The 22294-nt window shown below is 38.8% G+C and overlaps 1 protein-coding gene across 1 annotated transcript in view; it reads left to right on the forward strand.

The window, feature by feature from the left end:
- The window catches only part of LOC311436130 (uncharacterized protein), a gene marked incomplete at its 5' end in the record, with an annotated part of 364735 nt that extends 350046 nt beyond the window's left edge, over window positions 1–14689 (forward strand). Inside the window, 2 exons of the mRNA XM_084517972.1 lie at window positions 13423–13497; window positions 14113–14689. The remainder of the gene's footprint in view (window positions 1–13422; window positions 13498–14112) is intronic.
- Between the last annotated feature and the right edge of the window lie 7605 nt (window positions 14690–22294).

The raw sequence follows: 22294 nt of genomic DNA on the forward strand, positions 1-22294 counted from the left end.
ATCCCACTCCTGCACCATAAAATACAATTTATACTATCTTAAAATAATCTGCTAGAAAGGGACTTTAATTTTTGTCTTTTATAACTGTCAGTATATAGCAGTATAAACCAAACTGAAAGGAAAGGGGAGCATACGCATAATTCATGGAAGTGCATTAATTTAATTTATTTTTTTCCAAGGTCAGCATAACATTGAGCACAAGTAAAATTTTTTAAGAGTAAGTTATGGATTTCCTGGAACAATTGAGGAAAAACTTTTACTTCTTGTGGTAAGAGTTTTGATGCTAAACTGTGTCCAAATGTCAGATGCACCTCTTGTCTCCCCTTGGTGCCTGGCAATTGCTGTGAAATAAATTAGGACAGGCATTTGTTATTCAAACTTATTAGGCAGGTCTTGTTCATATGACAGTCAGGTTTTCATTATTCCTTGTATTATGACTTTTATGGCAATTATGGCCATAATAATGGCAATAGCCATAATAAACATTAATATATAATTATGGCAAAAATAGCAAAGAAATCAGAACTGAAGGAGTTTGAAAATGTTGAATACCCCCTGCAGAAGTAACCTGTTGAAAGGAATTTATGGTTTCTCCCTTCTTGCAATTCCTCCTTCTATAAAATAACTTCTATTTTGGTCTTTCAGGAGACCCAATGAATTTCAGGTTGTACATAGGGAGTGACAAAATGATAAGTCACCTCTTTCTCTCTCCAAGAACAAGGTAACTTTAACTGCTGCTAAGATAAAGTTACAGCTGCACTTCAACGGTGAAAAGTAAATAAGTTGTTTTTATCTCTCTAAAAACTGCAGGGTTGTGGTGGCTTTTTCTTCTCTTCTTTGTAACATCCCATTTCATTTATTTTAGAGTTCTTTTTAAGTAGAAACCCTGAAGAACAGCCAAGTTGGCTTCAATAGTGAGTGATGACTACAGATAACTGGGTTATGATCTTGGCTGAGAGAAACTGGAAACAGTACTAACATCTTATGACTACCTACTGTTTGGTGGCTTTTGAGAGGCTTAAGCAAAAAAATCTTTATTTTGAATGCAAGCAGTGAATAAGAAGGAAATGTAGTTTAAATAAACACTACAAGCCATTCTTAAGCAAGAATATAAAACTAAAGCCATTAATACAAAACGTAAAGCACCCTCTGCTTTTGGAGTATTAATAGTAAATAACTCAGGAATTAATATATTAAGAAGTTGTATTTTCATAAACATCTGGTAGTCAAAATGAAAGCAATAGACGAATTCTTTGCAAATATCTCCCTATAATTCCAGAATTGTGCATTTCTTCTTATACTGTTACTAATGTTCTAGTGAACTACCTAACATGAGAATAAGGATATACTTTCAAGCCCTTTTTATGTATCATCAAAGATACCTGAAAGGTCATAGCATTACTGGGCAGCCAAGGCTCTGCAAGAGGGAGCACAAGCTATTCTCTAGGTCTGCCCTCAGCAATCCCAGCTGGATCTGGCAAGAGAAGATGGACTAACTTGGACCCTGGGATGTTACTAGGAAAGTATAAAACTATGCAACATCACTGGTACATTCCTATTGCTTTGGGACTGCACAGATGTGTCATGTTCCTAGTATAGATCCATAATGAGGATAAAAATGATAACAGCTACTTGATCTCTGTGTATTTCTACAAGGTATGCTGACAGTGGCTGTGCTTTTCCTACAAGAGAACTTAGAAACATCTTCCCTCCACCCAGGCAGTATTGCAGTTTCTGTAAAAAGAGGAGAGCATGATACAAAGAGGCTTTGGATTCTAGGAAACCTGGATGGATGCCTTAGTATGGACCTGTATCACTGTTCCATCATAAGGTGCTTCCAATCAGTGTATCATCCTACTCGCTTCTGTTTCATTGGTTAAATCCACCAGTCAAAACTTTACACATTCCTTTGTTAGGTGCTCTCTGGATTTCTCCTGAGCATTGTGACTAAGCCTTGCTTTCTCACCCTGCCTGCCAAAATAGTCCTGCATGCTCTAGCTCATCTCCCATCTGCTCTTTCCCCTCACCATCTGCTGAATAGCAGGATCTCTTCCTTGATCCTCACTCTCGGTTTTGTAGCAGTACATGTGCCCCGATGGGTTCACGAGCTGGAGAAAGAAACACCCACATTGTGCATCTCCTTGAACCGAGTAAGATAAAATATCCATGGTAAATGGACAGCTAAGCATTCAAGCCCATATTTGACTCCAGATAGTTATTGTGACAAATAGTTTCAAGTATATTGTGAAGTTGGTGTTGAGTGACTGTATACAAAGTGCCTCTTCTCTGCCATAATTGTGTGTGTGTGATGCAAGCATTATTATATGTTCCAGTATTCTAGATCACATGAAAGGCACTGAACTGTGTCTTCCTCAGAGTGGCTGAGGTTGGAAGATACTTTTGGAGGCCACCTAGTCCGACCCACTGCTCAGGGCAGGATCACTAGAGCAGGTTCTTCATAGCCATGCCAAGTTACTTTTCGGATCTCTCTGCAGATAAAGACTGCACAATTTCTTTGGGCAACCTGCTCCAGCATTTGAGCACCCCAACAGCTAAAAATAAAATAAAATATAAAAATTAAATAATGTGATGTTTAAATGGAACTCTATTCAGTTTGTGCCTTTTGCCCTTTCACTGGACGCTGCTTAGAAGAGTCTGGCTTTGTCTTCTTTACTCACTCCCACTAAGCATTTATGCACGTCATTAAGATCCCCTGAGACTGTTCTTCAGACCAAATTATCCAAAATGGCAGATGCTTTAAGACTTTAACTGTCTTAGTGGCCCATCTTGTTGGTCTCAAGTCACTATATCCCGTTTCTTGCTTGTGCTGGGGAGTCCAGCACTGGACACAATGCTCCCAGTGTTCTTGACTAGTGCTGAGGGGAAGGATCACCTCCCTAAACCTGCTGGCAATGGTCTTTCTAATGCAATCCAGAAGGATGGTGGCCTCCTTGCCACAAAGGCACATTGATGGCTTATGGTCAGCTTAGTGTCCACTGGGACCACTAGGGCCTCTTCTGTCATCTGACCCCTAACCTGTGATGTTGTAGTCATTCCTCCCCAGGTTCAGGACTTCACTCTTCTCTTTGAATGCCATGAGGTTCCTGTCAGCCTATTTCATTGTCCTGCAGAGGTAGCACAAAAATTGGGTGTATCAACCAGTCATTGGCAGATCTGATGAGCGTTCACTCTGTCACATCATCCAGGTTATGAATGAAGATGATCATCATTGGCCCATGGGGCTCACCAGCTGTGACCAATCTCTGGCTTTATTTACCTTTGAGTCTAACTGTTCAGTTAATTCTCAGCCCACGCTATCTGTTTATCTAGCCAATATTTACTTTTTTCGATGAGGATGTTTTGGATATACTTCAGAAGCCTTTCTTAAAGGTTAGGGCACTGGACTGTGAAGTGGGATGGCCGAGGAGTGGAAGATACAGCTCTGCTGTGGGTTTGGTGGAAAGGCAGGGCAAGTGGTGAGGCTGGGGATGCTCTGTTTTGGCTCTGGCAGTTGGACCCTAGGGGAAAATTAAATCTGCACCTTGTGAAACATGGCCAAACTGAGTATTTTCTTCCTAATGTTCCATAGGAAGCCAATAAAAATAGACAATGTGAAACTTTGTTTGAAACTTTGATTAAACCTTTTTAATAATCTAGAAAGTATAAATTTAATATCCTACAGTTTATGACTACATTAAGTACCATTATGTAGCATTGTGCAACATAAAATACAGCCATAAAAGCTGCATCAAGTATCACAAGACCAGTGAAAGCTGAGCTGAGGTTCTGTTACATGATGTGTAACTATTGAAAGTAGATCTCTTTAGATCTACTTAAAGATGCTGTCATTGCAACTTCTGCCTTTATGGTTGAGCTAGCAAGTAAACTTGCTTGTGGTACAGGTTGCTAAATGGCGCTACTGTCTATAATTTGGATCTCAAGCAGAGTGAGGCTTCTACTATGTACAGCTCAAAAATAAACATAGTCCTTTTGTTTTCCTCTCAGTTCCGTGTGAAATGGGTGAAAGACAAATTCTATTTATTTATTTATTTATTTTAATGAGAGAATAGTCTAAAACTACCTTTGCAACTTTTTCAATTCGCTAAATATACTGGACAGGATGCAATCGAATTCATCTTTATTCTCTCATGCTCTGAGGCCCATCTGTTTAACGTTCTTCATAGACTTAATTCTTCTTTGATGGAAATCATCTTATGTGTTATCTTTTCACTTAGTCCTGCTAAAATAAGTGTTAAAGCTTACTACGCTCACAACTTTACGAGTTTCACTTTGTATGCATCCTTATTTCATACACCATCCTATCCAGTATTCTCACATGCAGCCAAGTGTATTGTTGCATAGATCAGAAAATTCTGCATTTCATTTACTTGCAGTTTATAGTTTTGATTTATGAAGGGTTTTGAATGTGTAAAACGCAAAATTTCTCAGTAAACGATATTTTCTTGGTTTCCCATATCAGCAAATTGTGGTGGGTTTATCGTGCTAGGCAGCTAAACACCCCAACGGCTCTCTCACTCCCCTTCCTGACCCTGTGCCAGACATAAATACACCAAACCACAGGTGACCTAAATACTTGCATCAGCAGGTCTCTCCTCTTTCTTCCCTCAGTTGCCCTGCCTTGTGCTTGGTAGCAAGCTCAGGGAAGAAGGCCCAAGCTGAAATGGGACAGCCTCGCTGTGTAGGCTGTGTCCTCCTCTCCCCAGCCTGTGATGACAAGGGCTCACTGCAGCTCTGCCCTTGCCCCATACTACCCTCCTGTCTGTGATGAGCATGGCTGTGCAGCACAAGCTGCTGCCCTTGGGGCTCGTTCCTCAGGGCCCCTGCAGAGATGTAAGATGAAGGTTCTGCTTTGACACTCTTCGGGGAAATGTATAAGTCAACACTGCTGCCCTGAAGGAACTGTACAGTACCAAAAAGCACTATTCGCTTCACCCTATGAAACCTTCTCTTCTTGCTTGTACATGGACAATACTGAATGATTTCTCTTTATTAATTTTTCTTTAACAATCTTTTGCTTTTCATCCATAAAATACAGTTCCCTGACTAGACTTTCAACAGACTATTTTTTTCTTAAACACTTCATAAAGTTTTTGGTTTGGTTAGATAAGTGTTGTTTCTTAAATATTTATTACTGTTGCTGAAGAACTTAAATAAAAATCTGCTGAAGGAAGAAAACTCTTTACCTCCACCGTCCCTTCCAATTATGACTTCTACATTGTGTTGCATGCTGTGTAGCATTACCAGTGTGCACTGAACGTGACTTTGCTCTTACTTATGGTCTTACTTAAGCCATATAGATTTATCATTGATAAAGAAAAGGTTAGATGGTTACAGCAGACAAAGTTGTTATTATTATTTTTTTTTTTTTCAAAAATATGCAGTGGGGAACTTGTGCAAGCATATTGTTGTTTGTTTCACTATTGGAGGCCTAAAAATATGAGCAAAGCATGAGTCTTTGTGTGAATCTGTAGAAAGCCTCAAACAACTGTCACATGAAATACCTGCAAATTGTTTCTGTCTTTCTTGATGTTTTTACTCTGCAGTGCCACTGTGTTATTTAAATACCAAGATGGTATTATCACAGTTGTTTTAGAGAGTAAGCACTTTAATTCTCTTTCAGCTACAGATGTGATCAAATAGTTAAATGGGACATTTAACTGTACTTTAGTTTATAAGCCTGTATTAAATTAAAGGAAAAATCAACTCAGTGGTTATGTTAGAACAGGCTGCCTTTCAGAGGCATGCCAATTTTGGCATATGTGAAAGCTTCCTGTGAGTCCTAAGAAATCATGGAATCACCCTTTATGTTAGCATCTCTGCAGTGTGAATTCCTGTTCCTTGAGTATGTTGTGGTCACAAAGACAAGTTTACTTGTACAGGCAGCAAAATGTAATTTCTTATGAATTTCTTTTGATTGCTGAAATGTGATGCATTCTAAGTGTTTCACAGAGTGTAAAAAAACAAACAAACAAACAAACAAAAAAAAAAACCTGAAGCTGTTGATGAGGCTTGAATTTCATGCAAAATTGGACATAGCATGTTTCTGTTTCTGACACTATCACAAGTGGATGGTAGAATGGACAATTAATGTACTCTGTCTGAAACAAAACAACAGCAACAACAAAACCCACGTGACCAGAAATACACAGAAAGGTCCTCCTTTCATCTTGTCACCAGCCTTGTGCCAGAACGTGAGCAGTGATTCTCAGCGTAGCTCATTCTCTATTCTGCAGATGCCTCTGATCAGAGGATGTAAGGCACATGCCTTGGGAATTTCCAGCAATGTTCTTTTCGTGATTTGATTCATGGCCTGTTTTGTTTCATGGGTTGACCTAACTCCAAAAGCTTTTTTGCTACATTGATTTTTATTGCTCTTTTTGACTACTTCTTGGCTGTTTCTTGAAATTAGTTCAATATTATACAAAAGCATTGTTTTATTCACATATTACCTGTCTTCATCTGTATATATGCGATCTCTGCACATTTTCACTGAAAGTGAGTGATTATATAGATTGTATCCATGATGCCAGTCTCCAAAAATACCTTCTTCCTGATTGATTGACTTAATTGCAAGCGATTAGAGGTAGGACATCCATTTAACATGTAAAAAAGACAGTTCACAGCTCAATCACTTTCTAAGACGCATCTCAATCAGGAAGTGACTATTTCTGCTTTTAATTAATGTGGTGCTGCTGGCAATGTTGTGTGTGTGTGCTTTTTAACAGGTGTTACAAATTCTGATATGCAAAGCAGGGCAAAATGGGAAGAAATACAATGTAAGTGTTAAGCATTTTTTTTACTATCAAATTCAGATTCACAGCACTAATGTGGAATAACATGCTTTTAAAGGAGAGGGTGAAGGAAGGGTGTTTCCTCTTAAACCCCTAAGTGTGTGTCCTTCACCTTCTGTAGCTATACCCATGGGAAAACTCTATCGGAGTGCCTGAGCCTGTGAGAAGTGTCCCATCCTTAGGGCTTTTTGAGGGGAGGAAAGTAAAAGGGAAGGGAAGCTAGAAAGAGCTGCAGCAGAGAGTGATACCTGAACAGGCCCTAAGGGTTTGTTTGTCATGGAGGGAATTGTTGCTGAAAGTGGGATCTTGTTACTCTGACAAGAAGGAAGTAATTACTTGTGGTCAAATCTAGGCTGTAAAATAATGACTCCTGATTGACTGGAGACTACTTATGCCAGCTAACATTATGAAGGTTCAGATGGGATAGATGGAATTACATCTAATGCTGGTGGGTTTCTTTTTGTTTGATTGTTTTTTATCCTAGCAATATTTTTGTAGGGAACTGTTCTCTGTTTTAGACTTATGGCTGTGGCTGTTTGGGAGAATCGCTGTGATATCTCCTCAAGACTGAGGGTGTCCTTATTCAAAGTATGTCTTCAACAATACAGTGTTCTCCAGTAGGGTGTTGCTTCACTATTAGCTAACAGTCTTTATTCCTCTAAAAACAACAAAAAAATCTGTCCTATAAATTTTTTTCCTGTAATTTTAAGACAACTATCATATGTTATCTTTCCTAAGGCAAAGTAAGTGTACAAAGAAGATAAGAAGCTTTAGTTTTATGTCTAGAAAAATCAGGAAACAAAAATCCCTCCCAGTGGGGGAGCAAGGTATAAAGCTGACCTGATCTAATTTACCTTGAGGTAAGATTGAAGGGTTTTTGTGAGGTGGCTGTCTTTCCTTCACAATGTACTCTTTTTACCTTTCCTTGATTTATCTTACATCTTCGTTATCCCGAGGTGAAAGCAGCGAACTTATCTTCTACTGATGACATCTCTTTAAAAAGTCTGAATCACTAAGGCTAAGCCCAGAAGCAACTGGAGGCAATTAGGAACACTTGCTTTAAAACTCGTACCCAACCTACACTTGCTTAACTTGGGAGATCACAGAGAAATATAGCTAGAGGACAGCGATACTAATAGCTACCACATCTAACAAACCATAAAGGTGTGCACTGGAGAACTGTGGCAATATTGACTGTGTGTTCATTAAGGACGTGAGTTCCAGATGATGAAAGCATTGCTCTGCTGGGAGACATTTTACTACTTAAAATGGCAGATAAAGTTACTCTCTGTTTTATTCTGTTGGCTTTTAAAAATAATACAAAAATAATAAAAAAAAAAAGTGCAAAACTTGTTGGCCTGAAACTACTCCTGGGATGAAGCTTTCTGCAGCATTGTACCACTATCTCTGAAGAAGCTGAATAGCTGCTTCTGGAGCTTGAAACCCATCAGGAGCATTGAGGTTAATAAGCAATAATTTCACTCCTTTAACTCTTGATGACTAACAGCCTTGTATGTTTAATGTATCTGAAACAGAACTTGGTATCATTATGGCAATGAAAAGTAAATCCCACCTCTTTGTGAGGCTAATTTTCTGAATTTTGCTGTTTCTTTTTTACTCTTGCTTTTCTGCTTGTTTCCATTTAAATTATATTTTCTCCTCAACAGAGAAATCATGTTTCGTTACCCTTTAATCTCAACACTGTATTATGTATTTGTGTTTTTTTTTTTGTTTGTTTGTTTGTTTGTTTGTTTTTGTTTTTGTTTTTCTTCCCTCCACTTAATTCTACTAATTGTGGTTTAATGTCTGTGTTCTTCCATTCTGGCCCACTTTTCAACAAAGCACATCGAATCAGTCATTGACCAAATAATTTACCAACAAATCAGGTGGCTTTGAAGTTGGAGTTAATTGATTTTAATGTTTTTGGTGTTCTTTGTGTCTTTGATCTAAGTTATTCTATAGAGTAGGGAAGCAGAACTTAAAGTTGAGATGTTAAAGGGCCCTGTGAACAGTGGGATTCAGCAAGATCACCATCCTCCCACTTGTTATTTATTTTTGGCCATGTTGCGAGGCAGAGCCTGCTGGAAGCTCCGGAAGGAAACCTAGAAAGCATGCGGGTCGTCCCTGTCTGCTTGAATCCATGTAAGTTTTCTGCATGGCTGCTCCAAGCACAGCTCTGTTGCTTGAGCACTCTTGGGGGTGGCATTAACTTGTGTTCTTCTTCAGGGGCAGGACTATGGTGTTGCTCTCTGCTGTGAAGCTGCAGTATCTTGGGGAGTTGGTGGGTGCTCTGTTGGCTGCAAATCAAGCCCTTACAGCAGCTCCTTGACCTCCAAACACAGTTCTGTGTAATGAATTTCACTCACAAAGGTGTAGAAGTGCCAGCACTGCTGTATCTCACAGCAACCAAAACTTAGTATGATATTCTCCTCTGAGTTGGAAAGGACCCACAAGGATCATTGAATCCAACTCCTGGCTCCACACAGGACCACCCAAAAATCAGACCCTGGGTCTGAGAGCATTGTCCCAATGCTTCTTGAACTCCGTCAGACTCAGTGCCCTGACCACTGCCCTTTGGAGCCTGCTCCAGTGCCCAACCATCCTCTTGGTGAAGAACCTCTTTCTAACCCGCAGCCTGACCCTCCCCTGTCCCAGCTCCATTCTGTTCCCTTGGGTCCTGTCACTGTCCCCAGAGAGCCGAGCTCAGCACCTGCCCTTCCGCTCCCCTCGTGAGGGAGCTGCAGGCTGCCATGAGGCCTCCCCTCAGCCTGCTCTGCTCTGGGCTGAGCAAACCAAGGGACCTCAGCATCTTCCCCGCTAGACCCTGCAGCATCTTTGTAGTCATCCTTTAGACACTAAAACTTAAAATGCAGTATTCACATTTCTGTCAAATGACTGAATGCAGTACTTAATGGTGTATGGAGAAGTACCATGTGTTACATCCACTACAGACAAGCAAGCTGCTTAATGCATTTACAAGTTGTCATGAGTTTTAACCCAACTACAGCTATTCCAGATATAAAATAAATGTCAAATGCAGAAAAATTGTCCTTCTGTCACTACAGAATTGAAAATTTTTTTTTTCAAAAAGCAACTGGGATTTTTTTTGCAACATGAGTAGAAATATTAAAAGGGGAAATATTCTGTGATAGATATGGATTAAAATTACAGATTTTCAAATGAAATAAATGATGGTTGTATATAGCATGAGGAAAAATGTTTAATACAGCTAAATGCTACAACCTGGATGTGCTGTCAGGTGTTATGCTGAAGGCCCATTTGCTGGGTTGAAGTTGTGGTCTCATTGCTTGGCTGAGAATTTGGAAATCCTCTGTATGTTTGGGCAGGGTGGTATCTCAGTTTCTTGAGTTTTACAGGTAAAAATTGCCAGTTCATAGGTAAAGTCTCATCCTGTCCTTGCAAGATAAGAGATAAAAGGAAAACTAGATGATTAAAGATAATGGATTTTTTTTTTCTGCATTACGTTGGGGGAGTAGGAGGGAGGCAACAAAAAGCATCCAGTTACTGACTACTTACGTTGGTTTACACCTCCCGCAATTGTGAAAAGAGGCAGAAAAAGCAATCAATTGTATCCCCTATTTGGTTAGCCAGCCAGTTAAGAAATAGCACGGTATTAAAATGGTATATGTTAAAGCACTGTAATTCTGGGCCAGGAGGAAAACATGCTGGCCTAACTCAAATGAAAGGTAACAAGCAACTGTTTTTTCCTTGGTAGCAGAGCATGGGAACAGCCTGGAAATGAGCTGAAAGATTTTAGTTTGAAGAGGCTCATTCCGGTAATGCTTTAAGCTAGTTGTTCTCCTTCAGGTTTGCCTATATAAAAACCAAATGACTTCAACAAAATAATGACTAAATAAATCTGTTCTTAGAGCCAGCTTTTTCCCCTAAGCTTATAATACTGCCTAATTTGTCTACCACAGGTCTTCTTACATGAGTGGTGGTTTTGTTCACTCACGCTTGTGATATATTTTTTTTTCTTGCCCCTGTTAGTTTTTCATCTCGGGCAGCTGTCTGTTTCTGTATCATTATAGATACAGAAGACCCTTCTAGGGACTTAGAAGGGGTGTTCTAGGCCTTCTACAAATGTCAAAACTAACAATACTTAATAAAATAAAATAAAATAAAATAAACCAAACAAACAACACACAACAGAGAGAGAGAGAGAGAGAGGGGGAAAAAAAAAAAAAAAAAAAAAAACTGAAGGCATAGAAGAATAAGGGCTGTGCAGAGCCACCAGCAGCACATCTTGTGGTGTTGTGCATGCTGTGTGCTGGAGAGGGCCTGGGAGACTGGTGAAAAGCAGAAGGAAGATAAGGAAAAATGCAACATGCTAGCCAATGCTGTAGTTAAGTGCTATTTATCCTTTTTACAATATTTACATTGGCAGGGTTTCATTAGGGATTTATGGCCATCTGTCTTACAGATTTATTGTATATGTTGTGGATTTTGCAAATTAAAACTACTTTGGAAGTGGAATAAATTATTTTTGCTGTGCATATCCGAACACCTGACTTTCCAGAGGATAAGGCAAAATTTTGTGCATCTGCTTACAACACTTTACCAAATGCTGCCTAGACTGATCAGTGTACAGTAAGAGAGTGATAACACTCAAAATGCCATTCCTACATGCCTATTTTAGCACTATGGATGGCAGTCTTCAGCTGATAGTAGTCTGACACTTAATGCATCTTTTTTTGTTTATCTTTCAAACATGTTTTACTAGCCTTTTTTCAAGTTGTTGTTTTAATTTATTTTTTTTTAAATACGTACCTTTTATTAAGTTATTTTAGAGGTACTTGAGCTCTTTAGTGTTATCTTTTTTTTTTTTTTTTTTTTTTAAAGTGCAAAGACAAGTGCCGCAGATGTGTGCTGTCCTGCTGCCTTCCCCAGTGCTCAGTTCTGTCTGTGGGACAAATGGCAGAGAATGCCACACTGAAAGTGAAATCCTACTCTGGCCACAGGTGATTTCCCCAGGAGTGTAGCCTGTGGAAAAGAGGCAAAATCTTGCTTGGGAAGGTAAAACAGCATTTTGTGACAGAAGCAGGAGTTTGCTGTTTTGCTTCTTGATAATATTGTGAAAAGGCATTTAGTGCATCGCTCTGACTGGAATTGTGCTTTCACTGAACAGTCTTAATGTCTGTGTACAAACCACAGGGTTTTGGTGTTTTCCTGGGGATATATCCAACACAAGGGAAAAAATAGTAGCAGTTAATGTGGAAATATTCTTATAAAATGAACTCTACATACAAGTTTGAATTCATCAAAACCTCTGAAACATGGAGAAGAACTTTGTGTTGCAGAAGTTTGACAGAATTTGGGGCATCCAGGACCCCAGGGTCAGGCCTCATGCTGGCTGCTCGTGTGGGATCTGGCACAAGGACCCGGGTTTGGAGGGGAGCTTGTCCCTGTTTCTCTGTACCTTGAAGTAAAGTGTTTGCAGGTAACCTAAGGATTCAGACATGTTCTTGTTCCTGAGGGCTTTTTGCCAGTACATTACGGGAGGTGAAAACTTTGTGTTGTGTTTTTTTTTTGTTGTTGTTTTGTTTTGTTTTGGTTTGTTTTTTTTTTTTTTTGACTACTTGTAGCAATACATATTTATCTGATACAGTATTTGAGGAACAGGATAGATCAACAGTATGGATTAACAGAAATAAGTCATGTTGGGAGTAACTTCTGCATTAAAGATCTGTATTGTGAGACAAAACTGTGAATGGAGAAGAGCAGTGAATTGCACCCATCTGTGTTGTGAAGCTCGTAATATCTTTGATGTTCCAGAATGATCCCATTGTGGGCATTTTGTGTCTGTGTTCACTCTAAAATTTAACTGTAGTGTTAACTTGCCTTCACCTAAAGGAATTTAAGTCCATTTTCTACTACTGCTACATGTACTACTGCTTATTAAAAAGTATGTGAGAGTTGGGTTTTAGCCCTTTCACAGAAGCTTCAAAGTGCTGTTGTTTCAGATGGAGGTATTTGCTCCTTCCTGAAATGGCCAACATCAACACCATTACCAGTTTTTATTCTTGGCAACGAATGAGAAAATACTCTTTGGTAAATATCTTACTTGTACCCAAAGCTTTGCCTCCCACATCATTGCCACTGCAGTTTCTTTCCTCATAGATCAAAAGCCTGGAAGCATGCTGAGCTTGCATGCTGCCAGTGGTGGGTTTTGGGGGGGGGGAGCTGGCACCTGGGAGGCAGAAATTAAAATCTTCAAGATTCCAATATATTTTCCCCACATCCACTTTTTGGGGAAAAACCCTGAGGAACAAATGTTGGGTATTCAGTTGGTATTACTCTAGATAAGATCTTCTGGTGCCCCCTCTCTTGAGGGGGAATAAACCCATCACCATTCCTCTGCATCTGGGTGCTACTCAGTCAATTGCTCATGTTAACTTTTAATAGCAAGGACTAATTTACTAACTCACAGTCTGACCAGAGGGTGGTTGTGTTGATGAGGTCTGTATGGGCCACCCTTTCATGTATGACTGCTGTGCTGTGTAGCACTTAAGCTCTGCAATGTTGATTCTTCAGGCTTTGTATTTTCCTTTCAGCTTGTATTAAGCATATGTTGCTTCTCTGTACACAGGCATCTCAAAGAATTTCTCAGCTGCCTTTCTGTCATCCCTGAGTCCAAATTACAACTGTCAATTATACATGAAAGGTAGGTGAGATCAAAGTCTTCCCTTAGCCCTGCTACTTGTGCATCTGCTTTACCACTGCAAAACCAAACTTCTCTATCAGAATGCTCTTTTCCAGTATAATCCTGGTACATTTTATGAGAATGATAATCTCTAGAGCTTCACACTGTTGTACAGTGGATAATGAAGAACATTTATGTTTGTAAACAACAGACAAATTTAAAGCACATGTAAAGGACATCTTACAAAGAATAACTTCATGATTCCCTTCAATGTTTGACAAGGATTTTACCTAGAGTTGGAAATATTAATGAATCGTATGCTTTCAGATTAAGGCAGCAAAAGAGGGGATTTTTTTTAAAGGGTTATGAATGAAAAAGACTAATAGTGATCAGAGGTGAAATTCTGTCTTGTGCATTTCAATGGGAACATTGCTGCATCCTCCCTTATACTCTTGATATACCTGTTGTCAATGTATTGTATATGCTTCCAAGCAAAATGAAGGAAAAACTTTTGAAAGGAATGCATCTAAGTGCTTTGTTCAAACTACAGATCTCCAAACAACAATTTTAAGAATTTTAAAATATTCCTGTTAAAACTGGGATGACTTGAAGTAAATAAACTCATGTGCTTTTCAGCTCCAGCTTCATTGTGATGAAACAACCATCTACTTACAATTAAAGACTCTTGATACTGAAGCACTCCAAATCTTGAAAGCAAGTGTATATTGATAAAAGATGATAAGCAGCACAGAAATATCCCCTGGCTACGTAGTCTTTTCAGTGTTGGAGAAACTCAGTTGTACTGAAGCTCTTGTGAAGAAATTTGTAAAATGTACCACTATACTAATACATTTCAAGGATTTTGGTGCTAGTAGTTTAATATGCTGAGTAATACGAACTTCTTTGGTCTTCAGCTAAAGCTCCTTTGTACAGGGATTTCTACCATGTAGTGATTTTTGGTTCCCTATGGATTTTGTCATTAAGCATGACAATTTAGTTGATGTCAGCTAGCACTCTAATAAAGGGAACTTCTCATGTTTTACTTCTCTGCTTGCTTGAGCTGTTGGGGGTAGAGTAAAAAGAGAAGAAAATTTATACAAAATACTTAATTTGTCTGTTAAATTAAAAGCTGCTCAGTTGGATGTTTGTTCTGAAGATTTTGAAACTGTATGCACAACAATAAATCTCATGTACAGAGTACAGCAAGGAAAAAGATCCACTCGGCTTTTCTTTCAGGGAGTATAGGGCATATAAGTCACCAGTTGCAATGAGTTCTGAATCATCATCATCAGTCATTCTCTTTTCAGACGTTGAAGTCTCTTAACAATTGCAAGCTATTTGAGGCCTAGCTCTTTTTATTTAGTGTGATTCAAAGAGGCCATTGTAATACCAACATCTTATGTTTTCTTTCAAATAAATTGATCCACGTCGGTGTTTAAAAAAAAAAAAAAAATCCACATCCACACACAAAATCCAAGCTAATTGTTTCACTGTGTGAGGTTTAACGTGGTAGTGGCTGTAGAAATGACAGCTTTGTACACATCCTGCTTCATTTTGGAAATGCTTTTAATCTTGTTGTTTGTGCTAATCTAGAGAAGAAAGAAGCTTTACGTAACATTTCAAAGGCGAGGCATATCTGTTCTTGTTTCACAGATCTGTAAAGTGTAATTGTACATCTGAAACGTTTTCAAGAAGAATGTAATGTGCCTCAGCATATGTTTATTAAAAATGTACTTTCCAAATTGAATTCTATACTCTAATTAGACTAGTTAAGGAAATAGGGCAATATTCTGACTTCTGCCGAGGCTGTTTAAATTCAGAGCATTACTGCTCACTATGCTGATGTTACTTTTGTTTTTTGCCAATGTAGAGGTGGCTGTCGCTTAGCCTTCATCAGTTTGGTCCATTCCCTCCCCCCACAGGTGGGAGGAGTAAAATTGAGACTGGTGCTTTGAAACCTCTCTGTGTTGGTTTCTCTTTAGAAGAGGAAAGCAAAGAAGCACCTGGGGTAGAGATTTTTTTTATATATACTTTTTCCCCACAGCATGGATCTTGAATTCATCAGGGGAAATGATGGGATGCATGGAGGCATCCTCTGAGCAGCAGATACTTGTGGCTGCTTACGCTAGCACCTCAGTCCCAGCCTGCAGGGCCCTCTTGTTCTCTCTGCCCTCATATAGAGGAAGATGATTGTGGCAGTGATTTTTGCCTTGCACAAAATGAGCTTTGAAGTCCACAGCCATGTCACTGCTCTAATATGAACTGTGAATACATATCGTAGGACTTGTCAATAGTATGGTTGGCCTTGTGCTGGGTACTCATATCAGGGACTGAACGAGTGGGTCTTTAGGTGCACCTATCTGCTGTCATTTTTCAAGATGATGTTAAGCACAGAGGACACCTCAAACTTCTTTCATGAAAAGCAAGAGACAGTTTTTTTCATCAGAATAGCCATACCTAAGCTAGCACGGTACACATTTGGACTTCAAAGGATTGACTCTGGCTTGATTAGCTGCACTAAAAGCTTCATTTTTCACTTCTAAGGTGAGCACAATGACTAGCAGACTGTTGGTTTTCTTAGATGAATCTCACTTTTTTCTTTGCTCTTTGTTTTCATTTCCCCTCCATCTCCAATAAACGATCAAGCTTGCTTTGCAGCTTGGTGGCTAGGATAGATTTTTGGGATGAAGTTGAGTGAGGTGTCCCGTGTTCCAGTTAAGTGCTCTAATTTTTACAGATTTTGCTTATTTGGAAGTAAGAAGGAATGGGCTTTTTCTTCCCCTTTCCCTCATTTAGCCAGAAATGGCCTTCTCATCTGAACTGGTTCATACGCTCCTTCAGGCAATCCAATTTTTATGAAAAAAAAAAAAAACTTTCATCAGAAAATCCCTGACTTCTTGTGCTCCCTGGAGACCCATATCTACTGGATTTTTAGTTTCTCTGCCTTTGACACATTGGCACAAAAAAGACTTTAATAAGAAGCAGAGGCAAACCCGCCATTCATCTCTTTCTGCTGCTCTCAGATTTGTAAATGAGCAAAGTTTTCTTACTTTTGTGGTAATTATTCCTTAATGATTAAAAATACTGTAGTTCTCAGTGGTTCCAGCTCTGAATCCCTTCCTATTGATTATTAGAACACTATAAATGCTAATGGTAACTATTAGTTTTGGAATTCTAAGTCTTTCCTCCAAATCAATTGTTTGATGTTATTCTTTAACCTTGTTTTCTGGGCATCTTTCTGTTTTCAGACTCAGCAGGAAAACTTAAGTCATATTCTTTTTTATATTCCGATACGGCCAGGAGAAACATCAAAAAATGAATTGCAAGTTGTAAGAAATGTAACTGTAGGCGTATCAGTAGCTTAATGACAAGGCTTATTGTCAATGACTTCTTGAACCTCATTACTTTAAAAAAAAAAAAAAAAGTTTTGGACCATATTGTGAATTTAATTTCACTATTGCTGCAGTGGTTAATTTCTTTTCTAAAGAATTTGAAATTAGAATCTAAATTTCTAAAGAATGTGAAAGGACAATCTAAACCTACTAGAGAACTTGTTTGGAGCATGTGAGTGGGGAAAGAGAAAGGAAAGAGGGAAGGTGAGTGGAGCTCTGAAGACCCCTTGCTAACCACCAGTGCATGGTGGTGTATAACTGCTAGGAAAACTTAAAGCTGTTTGAGGCACCTTCCACTCATTCCAGGCCCCTGGATAGTCCTATAGTTGATGACTACATGCTCATGAGGGGTTTGGAGGGGTTTTCTTGTTCATATCCCATTGCTTGTTTTCTGGAATGCAGATTGTTTGTCTAATCTGCAGTTCCTCAGCTTTCAGAAAGGCTTCTGTTGTCTGCTTATAGAGCTTATGATGGACTGCTTGATCAGTAACCACTGTAATACTGGTCTGGTAAGGAAACTTTGCAGTTCTTTGCCGATGTGGAAAGATAATTGAAATACCAATTGTAAAGCAAACATAATTTATTGTTGTAAGCTACATTATGCAGCTGCTGCTACCTTTTCTTGCAAAGTAATCTTAAATTTAACTTACTGTAAGTCCTGCCTAGTTTTCAAATCTATTGTTCCAAAATATTGTTCCAGTTCCAAAATAACTGGGAAAGTTTGGATTTCCATGTGTTTGTAAAGAAACAACACTTTCTGACTAATGAAAATCTTGAGTCTCGCAGATAAACTGTAAATACTTCAAGAAGTGCGTGTTAAGGGTGGGAATTCTTTCAGGGTGACATCAACAACACTGGCACAAACTGTGGCACATTTTATATTAACTTATTTTGCTTTCCCAAATTTACAATGCATGCAAAATGCTGATATGGTTCAGAGAGCTGTTTGTACAGAGCAGCGGAGGCAAGTTCAGCATTACGTTTGTCCCAGCATGTGAGATGCAAGGTTGGGGGCAGGAAGCTCTTTACTTCTGCTTTTTCAGTCCTGGGTTGGAGATAGGAAGGCATGAATGAAGCTGGAATTACTGAGCGAGAAGGAGCCCCCAGTGTACGGGGTCGGGGTTCTGGTTCAGACTGGCCTCTGTGCCTTGCAGGAGAGCCATGTGGGCAGCAGAGCTGGCCCCATGGATCAACGCCCACCACTCTGCACACATGAGACAGTAAGATCTGGGAAACATCAACACAGAAAACCTCTGCCAGCCCTGGCTTGCAAATTTAGAAATGAGGCGAGTCATCAAAGCATGTGTTTTACTAATAAATCATGTCTGAAACTTTGTGCTATGCAAATGAGTAATGTAACCAGGACATAAGCGAGACTGACTTTGTTCCTATAAAAAGATTTGCTTACTTTTAAATGACACATTTGAAATGATTGAGGAGAGAGAAGACATGAAAAAAACTGACATAATAGTGGCATAAAATAACACAGTAACGTGGGGGGAGTGTGTCTACCACAAATAAATACATCTTCTAACTGGATATTTTTTTCTTTCTACTTCTGATACCTCCCATGTGGTGGTCGTTTTAAGGATAGAGAAAGAAACTTAACAATAGTGTAAAGATTCAATTCTTTCTTGCACGTGTTCTTTCAATTCATTATTTTCCCAAAACACTGTTTCTAATTATTCAAGTCGCACCAATTTCTACTAATACAGCTGTTGCTTCAAAATCTACAGTTTTGTCCCATACTCCTTTCTTTGAGTCCTTCTAGCACCTGACTGATATGGGTATGGACAAAACTTTACCTTTCCCCTCTCATGCTGTTTTGTATGCAGACACGGTGTCCTCTTCTTCCAATGGCAGTCATGTTGGCATATTGCTCACCCCTCCAACCAGAAGACCAGTGAGTGTTTTTCTCTCCTTTGCTCGCAGTGAAGCAGTCCAGAGAAACATCAAGATGTAAACAACTGCCTAAGTTGCCTCTGTCCATAAAAAGCTTCCACCTTTGTGCTTGTCAGTTGTCATCTTTTGTCTTTGTATGTTGCCCGTGCTATTCCTGGCATCTCTTCCTTGCTAACCTTTGTGACCCCAGAAGATGGTTTTCCTAGACCTAATGAGAACAGGCAAGCATAATCTATGTGCTTGAGAGACCTGAGCATCTTTTTGCTGTGGTATAGTAAAAGAGGACAAAATACAATAGGCTGTGTTGTTCCTCCTGGTAGACAATTATCATTTGCTAATTATATTCTAATAAACATGATCCTTGTATAAAAGGGCATCTATGATTTAATTTAATAAATGTTTTTGAAACACTGAGGCAAACACTTTTAGAGTGTACTTGTATACGAACTGCATTTGAATAGATTTGCGGTAACAGTGGTTATACACATATACATGGTACAATCAACCACAAATGAAACATGCCAATGTACACGTGTGCTAGGACTTCATCTGTCCTCTTCTAATATTGTGATGATTTAACTAGCTTTTTTAACTCTTCTTTCCTATGGAACCATTTTTTGCAAGGAATATAGAACAATAGCTAAACTATTCTAGTTCATATTACACATAATCTGCTGGTGTGGATTTATCTGTCATCTTAAGCAGGCACTCAGGAGAAGAATGGTACCCAGAATAGTTTTCCAACATAATTTTAATTTTATTCATAGGGAGAGATGAAATATCTGCAGATCTTATATTTCAACTACTACTCCACCTCTTTTCATATGTGACATATCCCACAATTATGAAATATAAAATCACATCAGAACTCACCAAAATGTTCTTTATTAAACTTCTGAAGTCCTGAAGTGAAATCCTTCACCTACAGCAGACCATATTCTGTATTAATAATGGTTTGGAAATTATGTTCTTTTACAGTAGCGCAGGCTAGATAATCAGTCGATTAAAATCAGTGTAGCTATCCTGCAAGCCTCTTCCTTTTGAAGAAAAGGGCATTGGAGCGTATGTGGGGGGTCAACCTGACACCTAACCCAAACCTTAGTCATCTTGCTTCATCACATCTCAGTCAGGAAACTGGCTGCCATCACCTGGGACCTTGTGGTCTCTTTAAGTAGCCTGATGTGGTCAAATCAGTGCACAGAACAAGAAGGGATCCTCCCAGAACACTCTAGTGAACACTCTAGCTGCCACCATCCCCTGCAATTATTTCAAACCAGATCTTTGCTGCAATTAAATACACTATTTCGGTTGATTACCCAGTAAGTTGTGTCCTGCTCAAGTTAGCAACAGTTGGTACTGTGTAATCAGGAAGAGGAGGGTTGGTTGGATACCAAAAAGTGGGCTGAATCTACCTGCGTTTCAAAGCAAGTCCCTAACCTAGAACACCTGTTTCCTAGTATAACAACTGACTCCTGGTTCCCTGTTACTTGTTGGTTTGAGAAGTAATATGGTTACTGGATAGTCACAAAATGGCTTACGAGTTAGGTAGTAAGACTTAGTTTCATACAGCGACTGCTCATGAAAGTATACAAAAACAATTAACATTCAAAAATATCAGCTAGCTTTAGTCAAAAACTAAACTGGCAACTATCAGTAATTAATTTACAGTTATGTATAGCTGGATATGTGTGTGCAAAGAACTCTGTACTATGAGTTGGCAGAAGTCATGGATTGTTTATCAAGAATTACTGTATAATGGTTAAAGTATTTAATAAAGTATGTTGTCAGATTTAAGAAATAATGAAAAAAAATGCACACATTAAATCTAGCATTACATCCCTGACTTTGTCCTTGGTTCCATTTCTACCAATATTTCCTGTTATGAACTATAAGATCTTTTTGTTGTTGTTGTTGTTGCTTGTATGATGCTGGGCTTTATTTACTTGCTTCATATTTGCATTAGCGCAAATATGAGGGATTTATTTGCCCCATCACAGCTACACCTCAGTAATGCACATGAAGTTCAGTCAAATGTATTCCTGACAATTGCTTAGTTTAAGTTCTTCAGTAATGGGTAAGTGTTATATAGCTGGCTAAGGTCAAACCTTGTCTGGTTCCATCCAAGTTTATTGTATGTTTTATAAGACTCCTTCAGTGTCTCCTTTTTTTTAATGCTTAGTCCAAAACAATGTCTTACCATGAGACAAAACAGTTGATATTTTGTGAAGCAATTGCAGACTTTCTAGAATTGTTTCCTGATACTGTCAGGGTGATTGGAATTGTATAAATTACTTGCACCTTTCAAGCAGCTCTGTCACTTGAGCTCAGTGATGAAGCTGTGTGAGGCTTGGGGAGGGGAGGGAAATTTATGGGGTACTAGGTAGCGCACAATGTTTAAATTTCCTTAGTTGTACATCCAGTGATTGCAAGCACATGGCATGGCCTGCAGTATTTTATTAATTCTGCAGAAACAATGTGTTTTAAAAACGCATATATACATACATTTCCTTATGGTAAAAAGACTATACAATTAAACCCATGTACCAATAAGCAAAATTATTGAAGTGACTTATTTACAGAAAACACACTAAAAAAAAAAAAAAGTTACTCTACTGAGGCATCCTACGCATTTATGTTGATGTTGGTGTTTTTTTTTTTCTTTTATTCAGAAGGCACTGGTATACAGTGGAATCTAGTGCTCCTGACCCATCTTCAGAGTCAAGCAATAATGGACCGATAACGTTCCCAACAAAACGAAATATGAGTGAGATCTTAAGATCTTATTTGTAAGAGGCATTAGAGGCAAATGGATGTTTCCAACAACAGCCTCACAATAGTATGAAAAAAAAAAAAAAAGAGCTAAAATACTGTTTAAAATACTGTTTTCTCAGACAATATTTGTAAAACAACAATATAGTTGTTTTAATTATCTCAATATATTTCAGGTAATCAGTAGAGCAGCTCTTACAAGCTATCCACTTAAAAGATACTGGTGCCCGTTGTTTTGGAAGTAGGGAATGAATAATGGAGATGTGCATACCTGTTTTTGTCTTACTGGGAAAAAAATGTTTGAGAATGGGAAGGTGGAAGGAAATGGGGGGTGAACAAGAAACAGTAAGGGTCTGTAATTCTTGAATCGTGGAGGACCACAAACTAGTGGAAAATCAGAGAGAAATAAAAAGTCCCTATTACCACCACCCTCAAAAAAGAGAGAGAGAGGGAAAGGAATTTATAGGTGAATCATTTTAGGATATCCCAAGAGGAATGTGGTGTACAGAGGTTTTCAAGTTAATTGCTGAAAGACTGTGGAGACAAACCACCCTTGTCAGAAAAAGCACTAGAAATATAGTAAGAGACAAATACAGCAGCATAAGTAAGTCTTTAAGCAGGACCAATCTACTCTGGAAGCTCATGCAGCCTTTTGCCTGGAGAGCTGTAAGATCGTTTGGATAAATATTCATTTGTTGTTGCCCTCAAATGCTGCTTGTCTTTCCACCCTATGTTTCTTTAGTGTTATGGAGATG

The sequence above is a fragment of the Aythya ferina genome (assembly GCF_964211825.1).
Source record: "Aythya ferina genome assembly, chromosome: 4".
NCBI lineage: Eukaryota > Metazoa > Chordata > Aves > Anseriformes > Anatidae > Aythya > Aythya ferina.